Consider the following 18,113-nt stretch of genomic DNA (forward strand, 5'->3'; position numbering starts at 1 on the left):
GCGAATAAAGTGCATTTTCGAACAATGGTTGTGTGTGCCAAGCAATAATGCACATCACACTAAATGTGTTCCATAAGTGCCAAAACGCTCTTCTCTGAGCGAGTGGAGTGCTTTTTTGGACGTGGCACACATGTGCCATATATGGAGAAAATTTTTACCTCAAAGCCTATAGCTTGCTTGAAATGCATTATCACAGCGAGAGAAACACTTTTTCTCATTTTCGCTCTAACTCTACAGCAGTGCTTTTCAGCCACATGAAACTGTTGCAGATAGAACGGGATGCGGAGCTGCGTCAGGCACACTTGGAATGAGCCTCTTGGCACCTTCCGCTGGCTCACAATGACCTGCACTATCATCCTTTGCTCAAAATGTGTTTGAGAGCGAATAAAGTGCATTTTCGAACAATGGTTGTGTGTGCCAAGCAATAATGCACATCACACTATATGTGTTCCATAAGTGCCAAAACGCTCTTCTCTGAGCGAGTGGAGTGCTTTTTTGGATGTGGCACACATGTGCCATATATGGAGAAAATTTTTACCACAAAGCCTATAGCTTGCTTGAAATGCATTATCACAGCGAGAGAAACACTTTTTCTCATTTTCGCTCTAACTCTACAGAAGTGCTTTTCAGCCACTTGAAACTGTTGCAGATAGAACGGGATGCGGAGCTGCGTCAGGCACACTTGGAATGAGCCTCCTGGCACCTTCCGCTGGCTCACAATGACCTGCCCTATCATCCTTTGCTCAAAATGTGTTTGACAGCAAATAAAGTGCATTTTCGAACAATGGTTGTGTGTGCCAAGCAATAATGCACATCACACTATATGTGTTCCATAAGTGCCAAAACGCTCTTCTCTGAGCGAGTGGAGTGCTTTTTTGGACGTGGCACACATGTGCCAAATATGGAGAAAATTTTTACCTCAAAGCCTATAGCTTGCTTGAAATGCATTATCACAGCGAGAGAAACACTTTTTCTCATTTTCGCTCTAACTCTACAGCAGTGCTTTTCAGCCACATGAAACTGTTGCAGATAGAACGGGATGCGGAGCTGCGTCAGGCACACTTGGAATGAGCCTCTTGGCACCTTTCGCTGGCTCACAATGACCTGCACTATCATCCTTTGCTCAAAATGTGTTTGAGAGCGAATAAAGTGCATTTTCGAACAATGGTTGTGTGTGCCAAGCAATAATGCACATCACACTAAATGTGTTCCATAAGTGCCAAAACGCTCTTCTCTGAGCGAGTGGAGTGCTTTTTTGGACGTGGCACACATGTGCCAAATATGGAGAAAATTTTTACCTCAAAGCCTATAGCTTGCTTGAAATGCATTATCACAGCGAGAGAAACACTTTTTCTCATTTTCGCTCTAACTCTACAGCAGTGCTTTTCAGCCACATGAAACTGTTGCAGATAGAACGGGATGCGGAGCTGCGTCAGGCACACTTGGAATTAGCCTCTTGGCACCTTTCGCTGGCTCACAATGACCTGCACTATCATCCTTTGCTCAAAATGTGTTTGAGAGCGAATAAAGTGCATTTTCGAACAATGGTTGTGTGTGCCAAGCAATAATGCACATCACACTAAATGTGTTCCATAAGTGCCAAAACGCTCTTCTCTGAGCGAGTGGAGTGCTTTTTTGGACGTGGCACACATGTGCCATATATGGAGAAAATTTTTACCTCAAAGCCTATAGCTTGCTTGAAATGCATTATCACAGCGAGAGAAACACTTTTTCTCATTTTCGCTCTAACTCTACAGCAGTGCTTTTCAGCCACATGAAACTGTTGCAGATAGAACGGGATGCGGAGCTGCGTCAGGCACACTTGGAATGAGCCTCTTGGCACCTTCCGCTGGCTCACAATGACCTGCACTATCATCCTTTGCTCAAAATGTGTTTGAGAGCGAATAAAGTGCATTTTCGAACAATGGTTGTGTGTGCCAAGCAATAATGCACATCACACTATATGTGTTCCATAAGTGCCAAAACGCTCTTCTCTGAGCGAGTGGAGTGCTTTTTTGGATGTGGCACACATGTGCCATATATGGAGAAAATTTTTACCACAAAGCCTATAGCTTGCTTGAAATGCATTATCACAGCGAGAGAAACACTTTTTCTCATTTTCGCTCTAACTCTACAGAAGTGCTTTTCAGCCACTTGAAACTGTTGCAGATAGAACGGGATGCGGAGCTGCGTCAGGCACACTTGGAATGAGCCTCCTGGCACCTTCCGCTGGCTCACAATGACCTGCCCTATCATCCTTTGCTCAAAATGTGTTTGAGAGCGAATAAAGTGCATTTTCGAACAATGGTTGTGTGTGCCAAGCAATAATGCACATCACACTAAATGTGTTCCATAAGTGCCAAAACGCTCTTCTCTGAGCGAGTGGAGTGCTTTTTTGGACGTGGCACACATGTGCCATATATGGAGAAAATTTTTACCTCAAAGCCTATAGCTTGCTTGAAATGCATTAACACAGCGAGAGAAACACTTTTTCTCATTTTCGCTCTAACTCTACAGCAGTGCTTTTCAGCCACATGAAACTGTTGCAGATAGAACGGGATGCGGAGCTGCGTCAGGCACACTTGGAATGAGCCTCTTGGCACCTTTCGCTGGCTCACAATGACCTGCACTATCATCCTTTGCTCAAAATGTGTTTGAGAGCGAATAAAGTGCATTTTCGAACAATGGTTGTGTGTGCCAAGCAATAATGCACATCACACTATATGTGTTCCATACGTGCCAAAACGCTCTTCTCTGAGCGAGTGGAGTGCTTTTTTGGATGTGGCACACATGTGCCATATATGGAGAAAATTTTTACCACAAAGCCTATAGCTTGCTTGAAATGCATTATCACAGCGAGAGAAACACTTTTTCTCATTTTCGCTCTAACTCTACAGAAGTGCTTTTCAGCCACTTGAAACTGTTGCAGATAGAACGGGATGCGGAGCTGCGTCAGGCACACTTGGAATGAGCCTCCTGGCACCTTCCGCTGGCTCACAATGACCTGCCCTATCATCCTTTGCTCAAAATGTGTTTGAGAGCGAATAAAGTGCATTTTCGAACAATGGTTGTGTGTGCCAAGCAATAATGCACATCACACTAAATGTGTTCCATAAGTGCCAAAACGCTCTTCTCTGAGCGAGTGGAGTGCTTTTTTGGACGTGGCACACATGTGCCATATATGGAGAAAATTTTTACCTCAAAGCCTACAGCTTGCTTGAAATGCATTATCACAGCGAGAGAAACACTTTTTCTCATTTTCGCTCTAACTCTAGAGCAGTGCTTTTCAGCCACTTGAAACTGTTGCAGATAGAACGGGATGCGGAGCTGCGTCAGGCACACTTGGAATGAGCCTCTTGGCACCTTTCGCTGGCTCACAATGACCTGCACTATCATCCTTTGCTCAAAATGTGTTTGAGAGCGAATAAAGTGCATTTTCGAACAATGGTTGTGTGTGCCAAGCAATAATGCACATCACACTATATGTGTTCCATAAGTGCCAAAACGCTCTTCTCTGAGCGAGTGGAGTGCTTTTTTGGATGTGGCACACATGTGCCATATATGGAGAAAATTTTTACCTCAAAGCCTACAGCTTGCTTGAAATGCATTATCACAGCGAGAGAAACACTTTTTCTCATTTTCGCTCTAACTCTAGAGCAGTGCTTTTCAGCCACTTGAAACTGTTGCAGATAGAACGGGATGCGGAGCTGCGTCAGGCACACTTGGAATGAGCCTCTTGGCACCTTTCGCTGGCTCACAATGACCTGCACTATCATCCTTTGCTCAAAATGTGTTTGAGAGCAAATAAAGTGCATTTTCGAACAATGGTTGTGTGTGCCAAGCAATAATGCACATCACACTATATGTGTTCCATAAGTGCCAAAACGCTCTTCTCTGAGCGAGTGAAGTGCTTTTTTGGACGTGGCACACATGTGCCAAATATGGAGAAAATTTTTACCTCAAAGCCTATAGCTTGCTTGAAATGCATTATCACAGCGAGAGAAACACTTTTTCTCATTTTCGCTCTAACTCTACAGCAGTGCTTTTCAGCCACATGAAACTGTTGCAGATAGAACGGGATGCGGAGCTGCGTCAGGCACACTTGGAATGAGCCTCTTGGCACCTTTCGCTGGCTCACAATGACCTGCACTATCATCCTTTGCTCAAAATGTGTTTGAGAGCGAATAAAGTGCATTTTCGAACAATGGTTGTGTGTGCCAAGCAATAATGCACATCACACTATATGTGTTCCATAAGTGCCAAAACGCTCTTCTCTGAGCGAGTGGAGTGCTTTTTTGGATGTGGCACACATGTGCCATATATGGAGAAAATTTTTACCACAAAGCCTATAGCTTGCTTGAAATGCATTATCACAGCGAGAGAAACACTTTTTCTCATTTTTGCTCTAACTCTACAGAAGTGCTTTTCAGCCACTTGAAACTGTTGCAGATAGAACGGGATGCGGAGCTGCGTCAGGCACACTTGGAATGAGCCTCCTGGCACCTTCCGCTGGCTCACAATGACCTGCCCTATCATCCTTTGCTCAAAATGTGTTTGAGAGCAAATAAAGTGCATTTTCGAACAATGGTTGTGTGTGCCAAGCAATAATGCACATCACACTATATGTGTTCCATAAGTGCCAAAACGCTCTTCTCTGAGCGAGTGAAGTGCTTTTTTGGACGTGGCACACATGTGCCAAATATGGAGAAAATTTTTACCACAAAGCCTATAGCTTGCTTGAAATGCATTATCACAGCGAGAGAAACACTTTTTCTCATTTTCGCTCTAACTCTACAGCAGTGCTTTTCAGCCACATGAAACTGTTGCAGATAGAACGGGATGCGGAGCTGCGTCAGGCACACTTGGAATGAGCCTCTTGGCACCTTCCGCTGGCTCACAATGACCTGCCCTATCATCCTTTGCTCAAAATGTGTTTGAGAGCGAATAAAGTGCATTTTCGAACAATGGTTGTGTGTGCCAAGCAATAATGCACATCACACTAAATGTGTTCCATAAGTGCCAAAACGCTCTTCTCTGAGCGAGTGGAGTGCTTTTTTGGACGTGGCACACATGTGCCATATATGGAGAAAATTTTTACCTCAAAGCCTATAGCTTGCTTGAAATGCATTATCACAGCGAGAGAAACACTTTTTCTCATTTTCGCTCTAACTCTACAGCAGTGCTTTTCAGCCACTTGAAACTGTTGCAGATAGAACGGGATGCGGAGCTGCGTCAGGCACACTTGGAATGAGCCTCCTGGCACCTTCCGCTGGCTCACAATGACCTGCCCTATCATCCTTTGCTCAAAATGTGTTTGAGAGCGAATAAAGTGCATTTTCGAACAATGGTTGTGTGTGCCAAGCAATAATGCACATCACACTAAATGTGTTCCATAAGTGCCAAAACGCTCTTCTCTGAGCGAGTGGAGTGCTTTTTTGGACGTGGCACACATGTGCCATATATGGAGAAAATTTTTACCTCAAAGCCTATAGCTTGCTTGAAATGCATTATCACAGCGAGAGAAACACTTTTTCTCATTTTCGCTCTAACTCTAGAGCAGTGCTTTTCAGCCACTTGAAACTGTTGCAGATAGAACGGGATGCGGAGCTGCGTCAGGCACACTTGGAATGAGCCTCTTGGCACCTTTCGCTGGCTCACAATGACCTGCACTATCATCCTTTGCTCAAAATGTGTTTGAGAGCGAATAAAGTGCATTTTCGAACAATGGTTGTGTGTGCCAAGCAATAATGCACATCACACTATATGTGTTCCATACGTGCCAAAACGCTCTTCTCTGAGCGAGTGGAGTGCTTTTTTGGATGTGGCACACATGTGCCATATATGGAGAAAATTTTTACCACAAAGCCTATAGCTTGCTTGAAATGCATTATCACAGCGAGAGAAACACTTTTTCTCATTTTCGCTCTAACTCTACAGCAGTGCTTTTCAGCCACATGAAACTGTTGCAGATAGAACGGGATGCGGAGCTGCGTCAGGCACACTTGGAATGAGCCTCTTGGCACCTTTCGCTGGCTCACAATGACCTGCACTATCATCCTTTGCTCAAAATGTGTTTGAGAGCGAATAAAGTGCATTTTCGAACAATGGTTGTGTGTGCCAAGCAATAATGCACATCACACTATATGTGTTCCATAAGTGCCAAAACGCTCTTCTCTGAGCGAGTGGAGTGCTTTTTTGGATGTGGCACACATGTGCCATATATGGAGAAAATTTTTACCACAAAGCCTATAGCTTGCTTGAAATGCATTATCACAGCGAGAGAAACACTTTTTCTCATTTTCGCTCTAACTCTACAGAAGTGCTTTTCAGCCACTTGAAACTGTTGCAGATAGAACGGGATGCGGAGCTGCGTCAGGCACACTTGGAATGAGCCTCCTGGCACCTTCCGCTGGCTCACAATGACCTGCCCTATCATCCTTTGCTCAAAATGTGTTTGAGAGCGAATAAAGTGCATTTTCGAACAATGGTTGTGTGTGCCAAGCAATAATGCACATCACACTAAATGTGTTCCATAAGTGCCAAAACGCTCTTCTCTGAGCGAGTGGAGTGCTTTTTTGGACGTGGCACACATGTGCCATATATGGAGAAAATTTTTACCTCAAAGCCTATAGCTTGCTTGAAATGCATTATCACAGCGAGAGAAACACTTTTTCTCATTTTCGCTCTAACTCTACAGCAGTGCTTTTCAGCCACATGAAACTGTTGCAGATAGAACGGGATGCGGAGCTGCGTCAGGCACACTTGGAATGAGCCTCTTGGCACCTTCCGCTGGCTCACAATGACCTGCACTATCATCCTTTGCTCAAAATGTGTTTGAGAGCGAATAAAGTGCATTTTCGAACAATGGTTGTGTGTGCCAAGCAATAATGCACATCACACTATATGTGTTCCATAAGTGCCAAAACGCTCTTCTCTGAGCGAGTGGAGTGCTTTTTTGGATGTGGCACACATGTGCCATATATGGAGAAAATTTTTACCACAAAGCCTATAGCTTGCTTGAAATGCATTATCACAGCGAGAGAAACACTTTTTCTCATTTTCGCTCTAACTCTACAGAAGTGCTTTTCAGCCACTTGAAACTGTTGCAGATAGAACGGGATGCGGAGCTGCGTCAGGCACACTTGGAATGAGCCTCCTGGCACCTTCCGCTGGCTCACAATGACCTGCCCTATCATCCTTTGCTCAAAATGTGTTTGAGAGCGAATAAAGTGCATTGTCGAACAATGGTTGTGTGTGCCAAGCAATAATGCACATCACACTAAATGTGTTCCATAAGTGCCAAAACGCTCTTCTCTGAGCGAGTGGAGTGCTTTTTTGGACGTGGCACACATGTGCCATATATGGAGAAAATTTTTACCTGAAAGCCTATAGCTTGCTTGAAATGCATTATCACAGCGAGAGAAACACTTTTTCTCATTTTCGCTCTAACTCTACAGCAGTGCTTTTCAGCCACTTGAAACTGTTGCAGATAGAACGGGATGCGGAGCTGCGTCAGGCACACTTGGAATGAGCCTCCTGGCACCTTCCGCTGGCTCACAATGACCTGCCCTATCATCCTTTGCTCAAAATGTGTTTGAGAGCGAATAAAGTGCATTTTCGAACAATGGTTGTGTGTGCCAAGCAATAATGCACATCACACTAAATGTGTTCCATAAGTGCCAAAACGCTCTTCTCTGAGCGAGTGGAGTGCTTTTTTGGACGTGGCACACATGTGCCATATATGGAGAAAATTTTTACCTCAAAGCCTATAGCTTGCTTGAAATGCATTATCACAGCGAGAGAAACACTTTTTCTCATTTTCGCTCTAACTCTACAGCAGTGCTTTTCAGCCACATGAAACTGTTGCAGATAGAACGGGATGCGGAGCTGCGTCAGGCACACTTGGAATGAGCCTCTTGGCACCTTCCGCTGGCTCACAATGACCTGCACTATCATCCTTTGCTCAAAATGTGTTTGAGAGCGAATAAAGTGCATTTTCGAACAATGGTTGTGTGTGCCAAGCAATAATGCACATCACACTATATGTGTTCCATAAGTGCCAAAACGCTCTTCTCTGAGCGAGTGGAGTGCTTTTTTGGATGTGGCACACATGTGCCATATATGGAGAAAATTTTTACCACAAAGCCTATAGCTTGCTTGAAATGCATTATCACAGCGAGAGAAACACTTTTTCTCATTTTCGCTCTAACTCTACAGAAGTGCTTTTCAGCCACTTGAAACTGTTGCAGATAGAACGGGATGCGGAGCTGCGTCAGGCACACTTGGAATGAGCCTCCTGGCACCTTCCGCTGGCTCACAATGACCTGCCCTATCATCCTTTGCTCAAAATGTGTTTGACAGCAAATAAAGTGCATTTTCGAACAATGGTTGTGTGTGCCAAGCAATAATGCACATCACACTATATGTGTTCCATACGTGCCAAAACGCTCTTCTCTGAGCGAGTGGAGTGCTTTTTTGGATGTGGCACACATGTGCCATATATGGAGAAAATTTTTACCACAAAGCCTATAGCTTGCTTGAAATGCATTATCACAGCGAGAGAAACACTTTTTCTCATTTTCGCTCTAACTCTACAGCAGTGCTTTTCAGCCACATGAAACTGTTGCAGATAGAACGGGATGCGGAGCTGCGTCAGGCACACTTGGAATGAGCCTCTTGGCACCTTTCGCTGGCTCACAATGACCTGCACTATCATCCTTTGCTCAAAATGTGTTTGAGAGCGAATAAAGTGCATTTTCGAACAATGGTTGTGTGTGCCAAGCAATAATGCACATCACACTATATGTGTTCCATAAGTGCCAAAACGCTCTTCTCTGAGCGAGTGGAGTGCTTTTTTGGATGTGGCACACATGTGCCATATATGGAGAAAATTTTTACCACAAAGCCTATAGCTTGCTTGAAATGCATTATCACAGCGAGAGAAACACTTTTTCTCATTTTCGCTCTAACTCTACAGAAGTGCTTTTCAGCCACTTGAAACTGTTGCAGATAGAACGGGATGCGGAGCTGCGTCAGGCACACTTGGAATGAGCCTCCTGGCACCTTCCGCTGGCTCACAATGACCTGCCCTATCATCCTTTGCTCAAAATGTGTTTGAGAGCGAATAAAGTGCATTTTCGAACAATGGTTGTGTGTGCCAAGCAATAATGCACATCACACTAAATGTGTTCCATAAGTGCCAAAACGCTCTTCTCTGAGCGAGTGGAGTGCTTTTTTGGACGTGGCACACATGTGCCATATATGGAGAAAATTTTTACCTCAAAGCCTATAGCTTGCTTGAAATGCATTATCACAGCGAGAGAAACACTTTTTCTCATTTTCGCTCTAACTCTACAGCAGTGCTTTTCAGCCACATGAAACTGTTGCAGATAGAACGGGATGCGGAGCTGCGTCAGGCACACTTGGAATGAGCCTCTTGGCACCTTCCGCTGGCTCACAATGACCTGCACTATCATCCTTTGCTCAAAATGTGTTTGAGAGCGAATAAAGTGCATTTTCGAACAATGGTTGTGTGTGCCAAGCAATAATGCACATCACACTATATGTGTTCCATAAGTGCCAAAACGCTCTTCTCTGAGCGAGTGGAGTGCTTTTTTGGATGTGGCACACATGTGCCATATATGGAGAAAATTTTTACCACAAAGCCTATAGCTTGCTTGAAATGCATTATCACAGCGAGAGAAACACTTTTTCTCATTTTCGCTCTAACTCTACAGAAGTGCTTTTCAGCCACTTGAAACTGTTGCAGATAGAACGGGATGCGGAGCTGCGTCAGGCACACTTGGAATGAGCCTCCTGGCACCTTCCGCTGGCTCACAATGACCTGCCCTATCATCCTTTGCTCAAAATGTGTTTGAGAGCGAATAAAGTGCATTGTCGAACAATGGTTGTGTGTGCCAAGCAATAATGCACATCACACTAAATGTGTTCCATAAGTGCCAAAACGCTCTTCTCTGAGCGAGTGGAGTGCTTTTTTGGACGTGGCACACATGTGCCATATATGGAGAAAATTTTTACCTGAAAGCCTATAGCTTGCTTGAAATGCATTATCACAGCGAGAGAAACACTTTTTCTCATTTTCGCTCTAACTCTACAGCAGTGCTTTTCAGCCACTTGAAACTGTTGCAGATAGAACGGGATGCGGAGCTGCGTCAGGCACACTTGGAATGAGCCTCCTGGCACCTTCCGCTGGCTCACAATGACCTGCCCTATCATCCTTTGCTCAAAATGTGTTTGAGAGCGAATAAAGTGCATTTTCGAACAATGGTTGTGTGTGCCAAGCAATAATGCACATCACACTAAATGTGTTCCATAAGTGCCAAAACGCTCTTCTCTGAGCGAGTGGAGTGCTTTTTTGGACGTGGCACACATGTGCCATATATGGAGAAAATTTTTACCTCAAAGCCTATAGCTTGCTTGAAATGCATTATCACAGCGAGAGAAACACTTTTTCTCATTTTCGCTCTAACTCTACAGCAGTGCTTTTCAGCCACATGAAACTGTTGCAGATAGAACGGGATGCGGAGCTGCGTCAGGCACACTTGGAATGAGCCTCTTGGCACCTTCCGCTGGCTCACAATGACCTGCACTATCATCCTTTGCTCAAAATGTGTTTGAGAGCGAATAAAGTGCATTTTCGAACAATGGTTGTGTGTGCCAAGCAATAATGCACATCACACTATATGTGTTCCATAAGTGCCAAAACGCTCTTCTCTGAGCGAGTGGAGTGCTTTTTTGGATGTGGCACACATGTGCCATATATGGAGAAAATTTTTACCACAAAGCCTATAGCTTGCTTGAAATGCATTATCACAGCGAGAGAAACACTTTTTCTCATTTTCGCTCTAACTCTACAGAAGTGCTTTTCAGCCACTTGAAACTGTTGCAGATAGAACGGGATGCGGAGCTGCGTCAGGCACACTTGGAATGAGCCTCCTGGCACCTTCCGCTGGCTCACAATGACCTGCCCTATCATCCTTTGCTCAAAATGTGTTTGACAGCAAATAAAGTGCATTTTCGAACAATGGTTGTGTGTGCCAAGCAATAATGCACATCACACTATATGTGTTCCATAAGTGCCAAAACGCTCTTCTCTGAGCGAGTGGAGTGCTTTTTTGGACGTGGCACACATGTGCCAAATATGGAGAAAATTTTTACCTCAAAGCCTATAGCTTGCTTGAAATGCATTATCACAGCGAGAGAAACACTTTTTCTCATTTTCGCTCTAACTCTACAGCAGTGCTTTTCAGCCACATGAAACTGTTGCAGATAGAACGGGATGCGGAGCTGCGTCAGGCACACTTGGAATGAGCCTCTTGGCACCTTTCGCTGGCTCACAATGACCTGCACTATCATCCTTTGCTCAAAATGTGTTTGAGAGCGAATAAAGTGCATTTTCGAACAATGGTTGTGTGTGCCAAGCAATAATGCACATCACACTAAATGTGTTCCATAAGTGCCAAAACGCTCTTCTCTGAGCGAGTGGAGTGCTTTTTTGGACGTGGCACACATGTGCCAAATATGGAGAAAATTTTTACCTCAAAGCCTATAGCTTGCTTGAAATGCATTATCACAGCGAGAGAAACACTTTTTCTCATTTTCGCTCTAACTCTACAGCAGTGCTTTTCAGCCACATGAAACTGTTGCAGATAGAACGGGATGCGGAGCTGCGTCAGGCACACTTGGAATTAGCCTCTTGGCACCTTTCGCTGGCTCACAATGACCTGCACTATCATCCTTTGCTCAAAATGTGTTTGAGAGCGAATAAAGTGCATTTTCGAACAATGGTTGTGTGTGCCAAGCAATAATGCACATCACACTAAATGTGTTCCATAAGTGCCAAAACGCTCTTCTCTGAGCGAGTGGAGTGCTTTTTTGGACGTGGCACACATGTGCCATATATGGAGAAAATTTTTACCTCAAAGCCTATAGCTTGCTTGAAATGCATTAACACAGCGAGAGAAACACTTTTTCTCATTTTCGCTCTAACTCTACAGCAGTGCTTTTCAGCCACATGAAACTGTTGCAGATAGAACGGGATGCGGAGCTGCGTCAGGCACACTTGGAATGAGCCTCTTGGCACCTTTCGCTGGCTCACAATGACCTGCACTATCATCCTTTGCTCAAAATGTGTTTGAGAGCGAATAAAGTGCATTTTCGAACAATGGTTGTGTGTGCCAAGCAATAATGCACATCACACTATATGTGTTCCATACGTGCCAAAACGCTCTTCTCTGAGCGAGTGGAGTGCTTTTTTGGATGTGGCACACATGTGCCATATATGGAGAAAATTTTTACCACAAAGCCTATAGCTTGCTTGAAATGCATTATCACAGCGAGAGAAACACTTTTTCTCATTTTCGCTCTAACTCTACAGCAGTGCTTTTCAGCCACATGAAACTGTTGCAGATAGAACGGGATGCGGAGCTGCGTCAGGCACACTTGGAATGAGCCTCTTGGCACCTTTCGCTGGCTCACAATGACCTGCACTATCATCCTTTGCTCAAAATGTGTTTGAGAGCGAATAAAGTGCATTTTCGAACAATGGTTGTGTGTGCCAAGCAATAATGCACATCACACTATATGTGTTCCATAAGTGCCAAAACGCTCTTCTCTGAGCGAGTGGAGTGCTTTTTTGGATGTGGCACACATGTGCCATATATGGAGAAAATTTTTTACCACAAAGCCTATAGCTTGCTTGAAATGCATTATCACAGCGAGAGAAACACTTTTTCTCATTTTCGCTCTAACTCTACAGAAGTGCTTTTCAGCCACTTGAAACTGTTGCAGATAGAACGGGATGCGGAGCTGCGTCAGGCACACTTGGAATGAGCCTCCTGGCACCTTCCGCTGGCTCACAATGACCTGCCCTATCATCCTTTGCTCAAAATGTGTTTGAGAGCGAATAAAGTGCATTTTCGAACAATGGTTGTGTGTGCCAAGCAATAATGCACATCACACTAAATGTGTTCCATAAGTGCCAAAACGCTCTTCTCTGAGCGAGTGGAGTGCTTTTTTGGACGTGGCACACATGTGCCATATATGGAGAAAATTTTTACCTCAAAGCCTATAGCTTGCTTGAAATGCATTATCACAGCGAGAGAAACACTTTTTCTCATTTTCGCTCTAACTCTAGAGCAGTGCTTTTCAGCCACTTGAAACTGTTGCAGATAGAACGGGATGCGGAGCTGCGTCAGGCACACTTGGAATGAGCCTCTTGGCACCTTTCGCTGGCTCACAATGACCTGCACTATCATCCTTTGCTCAAAATGTGTTTGAGAGCGAATAAAGTGCATTTTCGAACAATGGTTGTGTGTGCCAAGCAATAATGCACATCACACTATATGTGTTCCATAAGTGCCAAAACGCTCTTCTCTGAGCGAGTGGAGTGCTTTTTTGGATGTGGCACACATGTGCCATATATGGAGAAAATTTTTACCTCAAAGCCTACAGCTTGCTTGAAATGCATTATCACAGCGAGAGAAACACTTTTTCTCATTTTCGCTCTAACTCTACAGCAGTGCTTTTCAGCCACATGAAACTGTTGCAGATAGAACGGGATGCGGAGCTGCGTCAGGCACACTTGGAATGAGCCTCTTGGCACCTTCCGCTGGCTCACAATGACCTGCACTATCATCCTTTGCTCAAAATGTGTTTGAGAGCGAATAAAGTGCATTTTCGAACAATGGTTGTGTGTGCCAAGCAATAATGCACATCACACTATATGTGTTCCATAAGTGCCAAAACGCTCTTCTCTGAGCGAGTGGAGTGCTTTTTTGGATGTGGCACACATGTGCCATATATGGAGAAAATTTTTACCACAAAGCCTATAGCTTGCTTGAAATGCATTATCACAGCGAGAGAAACACTTTTTCTCATTTTCGCTCTAACTCTACAGAAGTGCTTTTCAGCCACTTGAAACTGTTGCAGATAGAACGGGATGCGGAGCTGCGTCAGGCACACTTGGAATGAGCCTCCTGGCACCTTCCGCTGGCTCACAATGACCTGCCCTATCATCCTTTGCTCAAAATGTGTTTGAGAGCGAATAAAGTGCATTTTCGAACAATGGTTGTGTGTGCCAAGCAATAATGCACATCACACTAAATGTGTTCCATAAGTGCCAAAACGCTCTTCTCTGAGCGAGTGGAGTGCTTTTTTGGACGTGGCACAAATGTGCCATATATGGAGAAAATTTTTACCTCAAAGCCTATAGCTTGCTTGAAATGCATTATCACAGCGAGAGAAACACTTTTTCTCATTTTCGCTCTAACTCTACAGCAGTGCTTTTCAGCCACATGAAACTGTTGCAGATAGAACGGGATGCGGAGCTGCGTCAGGCACACTTGGAATGAGCCTCTTGGCACCTTTCGCTGGCTCACAATGACCTGCACTATCATCCTTTGCTCAAAATGTGTTTGAGAGCGAATAAAGTGCATTTTCGAACAATGGTTGTGTGTGCCAAGCAATAATGCACATCACACTATATGTGTTCCATACGTGCCAAAACGCTCTTCTCTGAGCGAGTGGAGTGCTTTTTTGGACGTGGCACACATGTGCCATATATGGAGAAAATTTTTACCACAAAGCCTATAGCTTGCTTGAAATGCATTATCACAGCGAGAGAAACACTTTTTCTCATTTTCGCTCTAACTCTACAGCAGTGCTTTTCAGCCACATGAAACTGTTGCAGATAGAACGGGATGCGGAGCTGCGTCAGGCACACTTGGAATGAGCCTCTTGGCACCTTTCGCTGGCTCACAATGACCTGCACTATCATCCTTTGCTCAAAATGTGTTTGAGAGCGAATAAAGTGCATTTTCGAACAATGGTTGTGTGTGCCAAGCAATAATGCACATCACACTATATGTGTTCCATAAGTGCCAAAACGCTCTTCTCTGAGCGAGTGGAGTGCTTTTTTGGATGTGGCACACATGTGCCATATATGGAGAAAATTTTTTACCACAAAGCCTATAGCTTGCTTGAAATGCATTATCACAGCGAGAGAAACACTTTTTCTCATTTTCGCTCTAACTCTACAGAAGTGCTTTTCAGCCACTTGAAACTGTTGCAGATAGAACGGGATGCGGAGCTGCGTCAGGCACACTTGGAATGAGCCTCCTGGCACCTTCCGCTGGCTCACAATGACCTGCCCTATCATCCTTTGCTCAAAATGTGTTTGAGAGCGAATAAAGTGCATTTTCGAACAATGGTTGTGTGTGCCAAGCAATAATGCACATCACACTAAATGTGTTCCATAAGTGCCAAAACGCTCTTCTCTGAGCGAGTGGAGTGCTTTTTTGGACGTGGCACACATGTGCCATATATGGAGAAAATTTTTACCTCAAAGCCTACAGCTTGCTTGAAATGCATTATCACAGCGAGAGAAACACTTTTTCTCATTTTCGCTCTAACTCTAGAGCAGTGCTTTTCAGCCACTTGAAACTGTTGCAGATAGAACGGGATGCGGAGCTGCGTCAGGCACACTTGGAATGAGCCTCTTGGCACCTTTCGCTGGCTCACAATGACCTGCACTATCATCCTTTGCTCAAAATGTGTTTGAGAGCGAATAAAGTGCATTTTCGAACAATGGTTGTGTGTGCCAAGCAATAATGCACATCACACTATATGTGTTCCATAAGTGCCAAAACGCTCTTCTCTGAGCGAGTGGAGTGCTTTTTTGGATGTGGCACACATGTGCCATATATGGAGAAAATTTTTACCTCAAAGCCTATAGCTTGCTTGAAATGCATTATCACAGCGAGAGAAACACTTTTTCTCATTTTCGCTCTAACTCTAGAGCAGTGCTTTTCAGCCACTTGAAACTGTTGCAGATAGAACGGGATGCGGAGCTGCGTCAGGCACACTTGGAATGAGCCTCTTGGCACCTTTCGCTGGCTCACAATGACCTGCACTATCATCCTTTGCTCAAAATGTGTTTGAGAGCGAATAAAGTGCATTTTCGAACAATGGTTGTGTGTGCCAAGCAATAATGCACATCACACTATATGTGTTCCATACGTGCCAAAACGCTCTTCTCTGAGCGAGTGGAGTGCTTTTTTGGATGTGGCACACATGTGCCATATATGGAGAAAATTTTTACCACAAAGCCTATAGCTTGCTTGAAATGCATTATCACAGCGAGAGAAACACTTTTTCTCATTTTCGCTCTAACTCTACAGCAGTGCTTTTCAGCCACATGAAACTGTTGCAGATAGAACGGGATGCGGAGCTGCGTCAGGCACACTTGGAATGAGCCTCTTGGCACCTTTCGCTGGCTCACAATGACCTGCACTATCATCCTTTGCTCAAAATGTGTTTGAGAGCGAATAAAGTGCATTTTCGAACAATGGTTGTGTGTGCCAAGCAATAATGCACATCACACTATATGTGTTCCATAAGTGCCAAAACGCTCTTCTCTGAGCGAGTGGAGTGCTTTTTTGGATGTGGCACACATGTGCCATATATGGAGAAAATTTTTACCACAAAGCCTATAGCTTGCTTGAAATGCATTATCACAGCGAGAGAAACACTTTTTCTCATTTTCGCTCTAACTCTACAGAAGTGCTTTTCAGCCACTTGAAACTGTTGCAGATAGAACGGGATGCGGAGCTGCGTCAGGCACACTTGGAATGAGCCTCCTGGCACCTTCCGCTGGCTCACAATGACCTGCCCTATCATCCTTTGCTCAAAATGTGTTTGAGAGCGAATAAAGTGCATTTTCGAACAATGGTTGTGTGTGCCAAGCAATAATGCACATCACACTAAATGTGTTCCATAAGTGCCAAAACGCTCTTCTCTGAGCGAGTGGAGTGCTTTTTTGGACGTGGCACACATGTGCCATATATGGAGAAAATTTTTACCTCAAAGCCTATAGCTTGCTTGAAATGCATTATCACAGCGAGAGAAACACTTTTTCTCATTTTCGCTCTAACTCTACAGCAGTGCTTTTCAGCCACATGAAACTGTTGCAGATAGAACGGGATGCGGAGCTGCGTCAGGCACACTTGGAATGAGCCTCTTGGCACCTTCCGCTGGCTCACAATGACCTGCACTATCATCCTTTGCTCAAAATGTGTTTGAGAGCGAATAAAGTGCATTTTCGAACAATGGTTGTGTGTGCCAAGCAATAATGCACATCACACTATATGTGTTCCATAAGTGCCAAAACGCTCTTCTCTGAGCGAGTGGAGTGCTTTTTTGGATGTGGCACACATGTGCCATATATGGAGAAAATTTTTACCACAAAGCCTATAGCTTGCTTGAAATGCATTATCACAGCGAGAGAAACACTTTTTCTCATTTTCGCTCTAACTCTACAGAAGTGCTTTTCAGCCACTTGAAACTGTTGCAGATAGAACGGGATGCGGAGCTGCGTCAGGCACACTTGGAATGAGCCTCCTGGCACCTTCCGCTGGCTCACAATGACCTGCCCTATCATCCTTTGCTCAAAATGTGTTTGAGAGCGAATAAAGTGCATTTTCGAACAATGGTTGTGTGTGCCAAGCAATAATGCACATCACACTAAATGTGTTCCATAAGTGCCAAAACGCTCTTCTCTGAGCGAGTGGAGTGCTTTTTTGGACGTGGCACACATGTGCCATATATGGAGAAAATTTTTACCTGAAAGCCTATAGCTTGCTTGAAATGCATTATCACAGCGAGAGAAACACTTTTTCTCATTTTCGCTCTAACTCTACAGCAGTGCTTTTCAGCCACTTGAAACTGTTGCAGATAGAACGGGATGCGGAGCTGCGTCAGGCACACTTGGAATGAGCCTCCTGGCACCTTCCGCTGGCTCACATTGACCTGCCCTATCATCCTTTGCTCAAAATGTGTTTGAGAGCGAATAAAGTGCATTTTCGAACAATGGTTGTGTGTGCCAAGCAATAATGCACATCACACTAAATGTGTTCCATAAGTGCCAAAACGCTCTTCTCTGAGCGAGTGGAGTGCTTTTTTGGACGTGGCACACATGTGCCATATATGGAGAAAATTTTTACCTCAAAGCCTATAGCTTGCTTGAAATGCATTATCACAGCGAGAGAAACACTTTTTCTCATTTTCGCTCTAACTCTACAGCAGTGCTTTTCAGC

This window comes from Doryrhamphus excisus, linkage group LG2, assembly GCF_037039965.1.
Source record: "Doryrhamphus excisus strain RoL-2023G ecotype Guam linkage group LG2, RoL_Dexc_Guam_v1.1, whole genome shotgun sequence".
NCBI lineage: Eukaryota > Metazoa > Chordata > Actinopteri > Syngnathiformes > Syngnathidae > Doryrhamphus > Doryrhamphus excisus.